The sequence below is a fragment of the Larus michahellis genome, chromosome 3, assembly GCF_964199755.1.
Source record: "Larus michahellis chromosome 3, bLarMic1.1, whole genome shotgun sequence".
In the NCBI taxonomy this organism is placed as follows: Eukaryota; Metazoa; Chordata; class Aves; order Charadriiformes; family Laridae; genus Larus; species Larus michahellis.
The window spans coordinates 16,250,387-16,262,507 of NC_133898.1; positions in this window are offsets into that span (position 1 = coordinate 16,250,387).

The window sequence follows — 12,121 nt, forward strand, 5'->3', positions numbered from 1 at the left end:
ACAGGTGTGTCTTATGACTGGCCCTGTACAATTAAAGTGCAATATAAATACCTGCCATGGATTTTAATAAGCAGCAGAGTCAAAGTACTGCCAACTATCTTCTGGCTGCTCTTGGGATGTGAAATTTTTTACTGCTATTAAATATAGTGAGTAACATGACTACTGTCAGTTGTTAGAAGGAACAGCAGCATCACCACCAGTGCAGCTGTTTAGCTGGAAGGGTAGTGTTGTTTTCCCTGAAGAAAGGGACATTTATGGGAAGGTAAGGCGTACTGTAGACAGCAATAATATTCCTCTGGCTGACACCTCCTAGAACAATCACAATAGCAGCAGAGCTCAGTGCTAAATAAAACTTCAGTAAACCAAATAGAAGCTCTACCTAGAAAATCGTTATCAAGACTGTGTCCTGGCTGCCAAGCTAGTGTACATAGCGAGTCCGAGCCTGGTGACTGGACTTAGGGCAACTGCAAGTCTGGCACAGTCATGCACTAAGCTAATGCTCAAACTTCTTGCCACGTGTTTCACTGCCAGTGATGCTGCTGATCACCCTGTGGGTGGGGGTGAATGGTCAAGGGGGAGGTATGTGGGTGAAGTAGGGGATACTAGACTTCTGCTTTTCGTTAAAGGGAAAAGATGCCGGGTTTCCAGACATAGAGCATTGAAGTTAACAGTCAGGAATGCACTCACAGCTAGAAAAATTCAGTGGCAAAACCAAAGTCTGATACTAGTTAGAAGAGGGGCTGCTGCCTAATGATCACTTGTGACAGCCAGTACTGAAGACATTGGCTTTAGGTACATCAACTTGGGACAGACTTACCAATCCAGCCTACCTCAATTTTCTACACATCATATTTCTAGTGATTTGGGTGATGAATCTAAAATAAATCCTTTTTGCTACTGGAATTATTCCATGTGAACAGGAACAGAGGGTTCTGCTAACACTTTTTTTTTTTTTTTTTTACACTGAGGTTATACCTGCTACTTAGACTGCACTGTTAAGGCTGTGGCAAACCTCTGCTGTGTGACTACTACGTTCGTATATGAAAATCGACTTTTTTTTTTGATACAGTGAATACCTGTATCAAAACATCTCTTTTTGTTACAGAGAAACATCTCCAGTTGAACAAAGGTGTAAGGTGTTGTTTATAAAGGAAATTACATACCATTCTTCAAACCTGCATCTGTGTGGGTTGGCCTCTAGTGGAAATTTGCTTTTTTTATCCTAAAGCTCTTTAGTACTGGGGAATTGTCTAATTTTCCTTTCTGGTTGAAAGAATTCTCTCCATCCTTCTGTCTGTGTTCTTCCTGTAATGTTACATGCCCTTTCTAATCTGAGTTGACTGTAAAACAATGTTGTCTGTTCCTCTGTTGCATGGCTGTTAAATACAATACTATTGTGCTGTGAGGCAGATATGTTGAGTAATGTTTCTTCTTTGGGCCTTGGAGAAGAAACCCACACCAGCTTTGTCATGGGGAGCTCTTCCAGGCTCAAAATCCTTCTTCCTCCCCTGTACTTTATCTTCCTTGATTAGTTCTGAAGTGATCTGTTTCTGTGGAATTACTGACTCCATCCAAGAAATGGCTTTAACTAGATGGCCCAACTACTCCTTATTAGTGGCTTTCTTTGTAAAGGACGTAATGTAACAATGGAAAGAACTGCCCCCTGTTATTTTCAAAAAACAGTGAATGGCGTCACTGAAGTACAGAAAGCTGCACCATCTTTGTAATGATGTGCGTTTGATCCTTTTGAAACCCAATTCAAGCAACTTGATGTTTCTCTGGGGTTTAATGTCTTGAATAGAAACAATCTGTTTGTTAGTATATTTGCTATTTGAATAAATCATTCAAATTTGAGCACTTTGGGAAGGTCTTCATATCATCAGACGTGTTCATCTAACACAGATGCTCTGAATTGTTCCATTGACTTTCTCATCATTCATTACATAGACGTAGTTGCCTAAATTGCAAGATGTAACGTGGCAGTACCTAAATAAAGAGGATCTAACACTAGAGTTGGTGAAACTCCCGTACAGTGTTGTAAATGGATGCAGCTGAGTATTAATGGGAAAATAGTCATGTTGTCAAAGAAGACAAAAATATTCTTTTATCCTTAGAAACTGGCAGTCTTAAACTGTGGTGGCATATTAGGGGAAAAATACTAAACTACTGTTGTTAATGTGTCATCATTCCTTACACTTCAGAGTAAAGTTGTAGAAATAACACTTTGATCAATATGTTGCTAATACATTTGCATTCTATGCCTCAGATCATGTGTAGTGTTTTATTGAAAATCTAGTTACTTGTTATGAGTGAGTTTTACAAAAGGTACATATTGATGATTTGTCTTAATATTGAAATATTTTTGCTTTTTAAAAATCTGCGCACTGTATTTAGTGCTGTTGAGACTTTAAGTTTCTACCTCCTTGCTCATTGATTTATTAGTAACTTTTATCTGAAGGATATCAATGAAGGTAGAATTGTTTGAAGCCTTCATCTAAACTGCACATTTCTTTGATATAGGGTAACGAAGAAGCAGAACAATTTCCCATGATGCCTGCTTATCGAAAGGCCTGTTTAGCCTGGTGGAGATGCATGATTTTTCTTTTTTATACATGCACGCATTCCTGCTGTTCTACAAGATTCCATGAAAAACTGACAAGTGTCCTTAATTAAAAAAAAGAAAAAGAGTTGTCATGGCACATCATATGCAAAGAGTATTGGGTTTTCTACATCATAAGCCAGGATGCATTACCTACAATACACTGAAAATGCAAATGTCTTATTTCCCTTGACAGCTAAGCTACATGAACTACTTCAGGTATTGTAATCAATGATATTTTGTTTAACTTTAATCTCTCGTGCCCTGTAGTTTGTGACAAAATTTCATATTGTCATGGCAGAAAACTAATTATAAAGAATAAAGCCAGAAGGAATGTGACGTAGCTGATATATGGTTCAGTTTTCCAATGGAATAGCTTTCCCTGCAGATGGAGTCAAGCGAGTATTTCAGTGCTGTGTGTAACTCTCCAGAGATCTGAAAAATACTGTTTTTCTTTAAAGTATCAGATTGTCGGGTCATACCCTCACTGATGCTTTGTAATACATGAACAAAGCAAGATGGGCATAGAGATGCTCGGATGGCCTGAGGGAGGCAGAAGGCCAGTTCTTATTGGTGTCTGACTGAAGAACATCAGACTGTTGTCTGAGAAAATCTTCACCAAAACGGTTGGTTTTGATATTTTGGCTTCTCAATGGAAGTTTGCCTTTGCAACCAACTTTATTCTGTCCCATTTCACATATTAGATTTTTCCCAGGGTAGAGAGAAATGAGGGAAAGATTTCTTAGTGAATGGAATAATAATGTCCTCGAGCAGCAACAAAATCTAGAAGAGTTTGACTGTTGTCTAACCCAATGGCGTAAACCTTAGGCTGTAAAGGATGTAGGGATAAGGTTGTTTAACAAATATCAGTGTTTGCTTCTCCCATATGATGACATAGCACTGTTATCTTTTAGATTGTTACAATATTTAAAAAAAAAAAATAAAAAAAAGAAGGAAACTACTTCCATTTTCTGACTAACAAATTCTGACTGATTTGGAGTAAAATTGTGGAGTGGGGGGAAAACCTTCATATCCTGCCTTTGAATACCAAGCTATTGTAGCTCAAGCAGGTATTCTTGATGATGTGATTTGCATAAATGATCTAACTTAGTGGTAAATCCAGCTCATTAGCCAAGTGCTCAGGGTATAAATAACGAATGATCTTCGGATGCTGTGGACTGACTGCTAACAGCTCAGTAGGACTGGAATTGGGGGTACCAGCTTTTGAATTTGCAGAATTTGTAGTTCCCTGTGTGTTCATGTTGCGTAGACATGGTAGCTGCAAAATGCTTTGGTGTTTCAATAACTGTATTAAGCTTTTTTGTTAGAAGTTGTCCAATATGTGTTGGACAAATATGTCCAAGCATATTTGGACATGTATGGTTCATTTATTTTCTAACATAAATGAAGTTGAAATTCTAATACCTGGTGAAGCTGGGTTTCAATGATGAATTCTGGTATTCAGCTGAGTCAGTCAGCTAAAGCCCCTCTGGCATCTCGGCTAGCATTGCCACATCGCTGTGCAGCTCTCTGGCAGGCACAGCTGAAGCACCTTCGATTTGGGTATTATACAATACAGCATAATATACATACCCCAGCTTGGGTGTGGGTGGGGCATTGTCTGTGTCCTCATGACACTGTGCAGGCCACCAGGAACAGTCTCCGCTGCTCAAAGGTCATTTTATCGAGTTTGTGTGGTTGCTGACTCCTGATCTGTAGGATGTTTGAAATCTGACTGCACCTACCACTGCACAGTGGTACCTTTCTGTAATGGAGTAGCCAGAAACATCCACTGAAACAAATGTTCAGCAATTAACATTTTTCTGAGCCAGAAACAGTTCACTGAAATGTCTCAAGCTTGATGAGTGTTCTCTAATCTAAGCTAGAGGTTGTCGGCTTCCCACTTGGATTCCTAGTGGGTTTGTCCTGGAGCAAAGTCAATGCCAAACAGCAAAAGATTTTTGGTATCAAACTTTGTGGTTTGGAAGCTCCTTTCACATCTGCTTGTATCAGCAAAGGGAGCTCACATTATGAAAGAAAAAATGCTTTTATGATCTGCCAGAAGTAATCTTGGCATCTAAAACTGATATGGCTTTAGTCTTAGTTAGGATGGAATTTATTCCTGCTTCCGGTAAAAGAAAATGGATGCAATAAACATTTACAGTGCAACAAGATTATAAAATATGAACATAGAGATCCACAGCCTCCCCCTTTGCTAGTTGAAAGAGCTCTTCTGTTGAACTGTACACCTTCTTGCAGCTTGAAGGAATTTGTTTACTCTAATTCTCCAGTAATTTTAAAAGTTTAATACTACTGGAGAGATGTCGTAACATCTGACGTGAGTGTCTTGATGATGCTTCAAAATGTCCTGCAAACACTTTAATTTCCTGCCACCATTTTCAGACTGGCAGGTAGAAATGAAAGCTTATTGTCCATTGCGTTTATATTTCCCTTGCATCTGAACTCTCTTGTGTTATGATGTTGGCAGTCACTGCTGAGCTACCTTTTCCTTGTGGTAATCCTGTGGGACCCTGTCCGTCTTCTGCATTCGTGGTTTCTCTTGCCATGTACATCCTTAACTAGAAGGTCATTCACACTCTTCTTTTACTTCTTATACAGTATGGGCATATATAAATATAAGTTCTATAGTAATTGAACATTTTTTCACTTTATACAGTTGTCCTTTTTTATTCACTGCTAAGCAGACAGAATTTGGTCATGATACTGCTGACTTGTTCTTGCATTTTGTGTGTTCTGACTGGTTGTCGGAGGCAGACAACACCATGCGATCTCTAAAATCTTCACAGAGAAGAGAAAAAAACATTTGTGAGGCGAGGGTATTGATTCAGCCTATTGGCACATTAGCCTGTGGTTTATTTTGCTTTTTGACTGGTCACGGTGATATTATGCCATTGCTGCAATAGGTTTCTCTTCAGTGCAACGTATTTTTCCACAGCATCCCTCAAGCTCCCCTAAATGGTGGCAAAATAGGAAGTATTCTTTCCTTGCTGGTCAGTGTGGCTCCTCTGCCTTCTGTGCTTTCATTATCTTGCTTTGCAGTTATTTTACCCAGGGGACCCTAAAGCACCTCCAGTTCTCACATACGGTTGTATTGCATGTTTATGTCAATGATTCTCTGTGGCTGACCACAGGGACAAAGCTGTAAAATCTATCTTTTTGTCAGGCACGGTGTTAATTTTCCACATGAAGAGATGCATCTGGGAGGCGCAGCACCAAATCATACTGAATTCTAACTAATCTCCCCTCTTTCCCCCTAATCCCCCCTCCCTAAATACAAGAGCATGTACGCTGAGCATCATTACTGGCATGTTTATTAACTACTTACAGCAGGCAGCTGTGGTGTTGTATGTGGCCTGTGGCTGTGGAAGGACTCTGTTATTCGCCTGCTTGCTCTGCTGTGTGTGCTGTTCCCAGAAGTTTGCCTTGCAGCAGCTCCTTCAGGCACTGGAGCTGTGTCCAGAGCACTGGGTACCAGTCTCAGGGGTGTTGGGAGGGAAGGGTTTGGTTTGATTTGGGTGGGTCTTCTTTTCGCGGGGTGCTGGTGATGTTTGAAGTGCTATGCTCCTCCTTTGTGAAGGTGAAAATGGGTTCCTGAGTTCTGCATCCCTATGCCATGGCGGTGCAAGACACAGGACTTCAGGTTTGTTCGTGTAAGTATATTTTCTGCTCCTCTTCTTCCTGCCTGTTGCTGCTTCTTCTCTCCCACTTTGGAGCTGGAGGTAGCCAGTAGATCAAAGGAAGTGATTATCCCCCATCTGCTCACTTGGTTAGCATCCAGTCCTGCCCATCCTGGGAGGAAGCCAGTCAACTGGACCAAGGCTGCCAAGGAGGTCAGGGCAGTGATTGCTCTGGGAGGAGAGGCTGTGGGGCTAGGGCTTGTTCAGTCTGGGGAAGGGGGAATGGCTCTGGGGGGACAGCCATGGCCCCTGGCACTTGTGGGAGGTGGCTGAGAGGTACAGTCTGGCTCTTCACAGCATCATGGGAGAATAAGAGGCGAGGGGCATACAAAGAAATGAGTGGGAAAGATTCTTTCACTGTGAGCATGCAGTTCTCCAGCTGAGGCTGTGTGAGAGCTGATGAGCACAGCAGGCCACTTTAGTCCATTTCCCACTGTATTTCTGTTGCTGTGTCTTGGTATACTGCGTGTCTCTTGTGTGTAACATCACTCCTCTTCAGTGCGTGATTTGCTACGAGTTGCACATCCTTTTCTAAAGAAAAAATACCTCCATAGTTGAAGATTCCCATGAGAGTGTTGTACCTGATACCTGTCCTTGCGACTTCCCGCCCAGTGCTTAGAGGCAGCTTCTGCAGTAGCTGCTTCTACATTCGGTTGTATTTTTGCTTTTCCGCAACATAATCAAGGTGGCTGATTTGCAACTCCCATTTCTCCATGTCTCTGCTTTTGTAAGATTGAAGCTGATTTTTTCACTTACCAGTAGCTCATTTCTTTTTGTAATAAACTGTAACAGTTCTGAGATTTATTCAAACTTTTACTTAAGGAGTCAGATGAAGTGTATGAAGACCAGCTGGTACAAAGAAATGTCACCAGTAATTTCTAGTAGCTTCCTCTGGCTGTCTTCTAGGGTATTCTGTGCTTTTCCTGGTCATATTAATTGCAGTAGCAACTCGGTCTTGTCAATGGAGACTGACATAAACAAGGTTTTGTGTTGTTTGGACTTCAAAATGTAATTTGCTGATGCTTTTGCTCTACTTTGTGCAGCAGTCCTGCACTTGATTTGCTCTTCCTCGTCTGGCTAATCTGCTTACAGATGAGACTTGGTTTTTGTGAGCCGCATCTCATTTCATGGCTTAGCTTTTCTCACTAACGAGCATTGTTTTTGTTCTTCCTGCATGCTTTCTTCTTGTGTGAGATCGGTGAAGAAGGTCTTATTTGGGTGGCATAGCAGGCTGTGTGTGACCCAGCCACCACAATGCAAATGGATGGAGTGTACGATGTCTGAGTCTGCAGGTTTTTTGCACTGTGTTTGCGTGGGTTGGAAACTTGTAAGTACCGCCTTCGGCAGAAGAAAGGTGGTTTCAAAGCTGTTGGATAATTAGGAAGGAAATTCTGGATTATATTCTCACTGCAGTGGATATTTCATATGCTGAACATATTGGTTCCAGCTTGGGGCAACATAATTTAATCTTAAACAGATTTTGAAAAATACAAATATATGAATTCTTGCTCTTTTCTGTCCCCCATTTTCTATATTGTTTTAACGGTTTTAACAAGTATTATCAGTGATCTTTTGATTTCAGGGCAAAGCAAATTTTTATTTTGAATTAAAAATGCATGGAAATAAGAATTTCTTGCATCTGAACTTTTTTCTTAGCAGCCATGGTTAAGCTTCTAAACCACTGCACATTAATTAGGTTTATTGCAGTGTGCCATGGTGTAGACTTATTTAAATTCCTAACATACGGATCTAATTTTCTATCGAGATGGCAGAGAGAGAAAGAGAATATGTAAAAAGGTGTTGCACTTTTCACTGCTCCGTTATTGGAAGGTGATGAAATAGAAATCAAACCACCCTAAGTGCAAGGGTAATGTGCATTGGGTAATATTCCTTTTAGCCTCAACTGTTTTATTCAGGCCTTTTTTCAATGTTATTGAAAGTGATGCATAGTAATTAAAATGTGATGATTTTTCCCTTCCAAGTAAGCATATACATCCTATCAAAGAGCAATTGGATGATCTTAGGTAAATTAATTTTCCGCATTCAGACACGTTATCTTCTCCCTGATTCATATGTTGCTATAGCAACAATTGACTTCACTAGGCCTGACTCAGCTCCCAAAGAAATATGAAATGCCCTGGTTTATATTTTTCTGGTGTAAATCATGGAGGTGACTTCGGTAGCTGATCTTTATACCGTGACTTGTTTTTTTGAACTTGAAAATAAACCAGTTTAATTTTCCCAAGTTGAATACATTCCCTTTCTTCCATGTTTACATTTTTATAGTGTTTTTGTTAGTGTGACTAATTGAGGTCCAGAATGAAGAATAGAAATGTGATTTTTAAAAGGTGATTTAAAAGGGCAATTATACTTCTAAAATCTTGTTTAAGATATGTACTAACTTCTGTCAGTCTCCAAATCAGACATCAAATGTCAAAAAAATGGATGCCATTTACAAGTACGCAGGTAAAATATAAGTATACAAGATAAATGCCCACATTCACTCCCCCTGAAAAGCAAATAGGTCACAGTCCTGGGACAAAGAACATGTAAATAAAATAAACAGCAATATCCTTGATTACAGCAGTTAGAACTTACTGTGCTGCGTTCTTGGATTAAAAACATATTAAAGGTTATCTAGTGTTATACTAAAAGCAGAAATTATATTTCATATATGTATGTGTGTGCTCTTTCAGTGAATTAAATATATTTGCTGGGCTTTAACAAAACAAGGATTGGACTCTCACTGTTGTCTACAGAAAGTATCCAATGTATGCCCCAATGTAAGTTCTGACCTTTAAACGTGAACAAAATATGATCTCAAGGAAAAACCTTTTGAAAGTCAAGAGTAAAATCCTGGTGCCACTAAAATCTAATATTTTCATCTGGAATGCATACAATGAAGTGATTTTCTTGTTCTTTTTAGGTCTAGAGGAAACTCTCACTGAAATGTGTAAATAGTAACCTAAGATACCACATCGCAAGGTAAAACACATATAGCAGAGTTTGGTATTTTGTTTTCCTAACTTGTGCATTGTTTGCCAACTTCATAGATTTTTTTTTTTTTTTTTTCCCCCTCCTCCATCCAATGACCAGAGTAAATGAACAGTGAGTCACAGGATTGAGCTAGATTCTTCATGGACTGTAGACTACAGCCATACGGTTTTCTTGTTAAAATGTATTTAACCATCTAGTGATGCAGGAGCCAGGTGGAAATGTACCTCACTCTTGCAGAACTGTATGATGTCTCCATTGTGTCTGTAGGGAAAGTATGTCAGCAATGAAAGAAAGAAAGAATAAAAAAACCCCACAACTTTGTATTAGCTTTAAGAACAGAATACTTATGGATCATTTTTCTATAGTCTAATACTTTGGAGAATCACCTGTGTGTCAGGCAGTTGTGCACGGTATGTAGTGCACAGTCCACAAAGGATTTTTGGTGTCGTCTATCATATTTTACAAAATAGACCTATAATGATATGTTACAGTGAGGAGAGCTCCCTTTGCGCTATCAGGCGTTTGGACCCCTTGCCCCAGAGGGTTTGTCCTGTTATAGCTCATCACTGGGTTGTGAACCTGTAATAACTATGAACCTGATGACCCTTTAACACTAGCTTTCAAGACACCATGGACATTCCATATGTCCTCTTCCCTATGGGGTTTTCTAGTGAGATGTAGTAGTACAGGGTTGTGTTGATGTGAATCATTATGCCTTTGGATGTGGAAGCATGTCTTAGTACTCCTTGATACGGTAAAGTCCGAATAAAATCATAGTTGATACATTAGAAATAATCAGCGTTGTTACTGATGCTTATAGAAGACAAGTGCGGGGAAAACAAAACATAATCTGGTCACATCAAGGTCAAATATAAAAGCTCAAACTTGCAATCGTTTGCACGTATACCTGGGTGGCAGGTACGTGGTCTGCCTGCTTGCTTAGTTTTCAGTTACATTAATTTGAGCTAAAGCATATTAGCTTTCCTCTAGAGGCATTTTCTTAAAGTCTTCTGGGACTGTGCGTATTCACGTTCTCTCCCCGAAAGGTTGCACAGCCTTAAACTGTTCCCATTGAGTTGACAGATGTCTCTCTGGATATGTAGATGTTACTCTGACAGGTCAGGTACCATTTTCTGTTCTTGGCTGACTTCTTAATTCCTTGCTTTGCTTGGAAAAAGTACTTTTCCCTGGCTTGTGAATGACTTTCAAGTGTTGTGGGTCACTATCCACCCACCTTTATTTTATCAACCCATAAACTGACAGGACTACAAATGGATTTAATAAATGTAGTTTATGGCTGCCTCTTGACTGAGACGAGGCAACGATATCAATCAGTTTGTGGTGACAAAATGCGGGATGCTGAAAAATTTGCAAAGCTAACTGTTCTGCATTTGCAGCAAAAGCACTTGTAATTGTTAATTAAACCAGACTAGGTTACTTGATACTCGTATGTCAAAGTTTACAGCAAATTGCATTATCTAGCAGGTATTTCAAGCTCCTGCATCCCTTCACAGCAGAAAGGCTAAACCTATAATTTGTGTGTACTGTTTATGAGGCAGTGACCTTGCATGGAGTTTTTAAGTATGTATTTAAGAGTTCCTTTTACAGCTTTTCACCAGTTATTAACAGAAATAATTTAATTGAGTTCTAGAGTAGATTTTGTTTCATTAACTTATCATTATGAACTTATAATGGATGCTCTAATTAGGCAGTGTTTCTAGTGTGAATATTTAACTGAATCAAAATTGGGACAAATACGTTCAACATGCTTACTAGCTCTTACTAGAGGCTTATTGTGCATCCATAACCTGCCCAGTAAAAAAAAGCAAGCAAGGAAATTTGGCTGAAATATAGGGTGTAGCTTTCATAAGCTTTTCCTGAGATACTGATATTGAGGTAATATATGAAGGCTGGCTTTTGAATGCTGAAACACTCCTGCTTCTGCTTCCCCTCCCTGTTGTAAGAAAATGTTTCAATATTTCCCAGTCAAAACTCCCAGAATTTTTTTGGCCATGAAGAGTTGTCATGGTGATGTTTTCTTCTAACCTGCGAAGGAAACTAGTACTAGTATTAGAATCCCATGAAATTAAAGCTTCAAGGCAGTGGTCTTTTCTCTCAGGGTCATAGCTTTCCAAAAAAGCAGGTGAAGAAGCTTTTTTTATTTAATCTGTGCCAGGAATAATTTTGAAGTCTCTTTTAAAAATCCTAATCTGGGTTTATGTTTTTTCTATTTAAGGTACTTTGCAACCTTGAGCAGTAAAACTGTAACAGAGGTATCCAACCATGGGACAGATATGGCCCCTGGAATAAATCTGCTGGTCTTTCTCTTCCAGCAGCCCCTCAGGCAATGTCAGAGAGCGGGGTTTAGAAGTTGGCAAGTTTTTTGGGTCTCTTCAACCTTTCTCCCTGCCACTTTCTTTCCTGTGGGCACTGTGTTTGCTTTCTCCTCCTGCCCACAGCAGGCACATAATTCCCTTGTGAGCCCAGCGCAGAGATCCCATGCAGCAGGGCAGGTCCCTTTCTGTAACATCCAATTACAAGATCGGAGAGAGGTTCAATCTCTGTACTATGGCCAGAAAACTGCCTGCCATGCGATAGTGGTATCTGCAGGCAATATGTGCAAGTCCAGTCTGTGTATGAAAAAGGATGATGAAATAAGGTGTTTGTTTTTTTTTTTTTTTTTTAACTTTTATTGATTCTATGGGGAACTGCGTGGGCTGCTTTGGTGGAGGGATAATTTACTACACATAAAGCATATGCATAAGGATGGCAAATTAAGAACACATAGGTGATATTAATTCTGAAACTGCCTAGTCTTTGAGTGCCT